This window comes from Mastomys coucha, unplaced genomic scaffold (assembly GCF_008632895.1).
Source record: "Mastomys coucha isolate ucsf_1 unplaced genomic scaffold, UCSF_Mcou_1 pScaffold18, whole genome shotgun sequence".
Classification (NCBI taxonomy): Eukaryota; Metazoa; Chordata; class Mammalia; order Rodentia; family Muridae; genus Mastomys; species Mastomys coucha.
The window spans coordinates 74,115,168-74,115,737 of record NW_022196900.1 but is presented as its reverse complement, the minus strand read 5'-3'; the positions used below and the strand labels follow the sequence as shown (position 1 = coordinate 74,115,737).

The following is a 570-nucleotide window of genomic DNA, read 5'->3' as shown; positions in this document are numbered from 1 at the left end:
GAAAACCAACCGATGGCGCTTCCTCATCAAATTGTGTGACTGATATTTCCCATCTTGTCAGAAAGAAGGTAAAACTTTTTAAAACTTTTTACAATGTCTGCATTTTGAGGGTGGGAAGTTTGTAATAATACACTAGGGATAATAGATTCACCCTCGTAAGTGGCACAGTGAGATATTAATTTTCAAAGAATCTAAGGCTTTGCATAAATGGGTTTTGCTTGGAATAACTTAACCTGGAAAACTTACACCTATCCTAGTGGGTGTTTGGAAAGCCTTTTCACACTTGTACTTGTAGTCCAAATCAATAATCCTTTCCCTGGGGTGTAAGTATTTGCTTCTGTGTCCTTGCTTGTGCTCCTTCATTGTTCAAATCTCTTTCCCTTACCCTTATCCCATTACTTGTGTCTCAGCTATGTCAATTTTAAGATAAAATACATTGTGGCATCATTTATGTTGTGGTCAGCATTACCCTGTAACTAGATCGCAGATCCACTGGGCTGTGAGTCTTGCAGGGTGTTTAAGATGTTGGCACCAGAGGGGCTACAGGATTTTTCTGCAATTGTTTTTTTT

General features: G+C 38.8%; 1 protein-coding gene across 1 annotated transcript in view; it reads left to right on the top strand.

The window, feature by feature from the left end:
- Nasp (nuclear autoantigenic sperm protein) overlaps positions 1-570 on the top strand; it is a 25,878-nt gene that overhangs the window by 23,974 nt on the left and 1,334 nt on the right.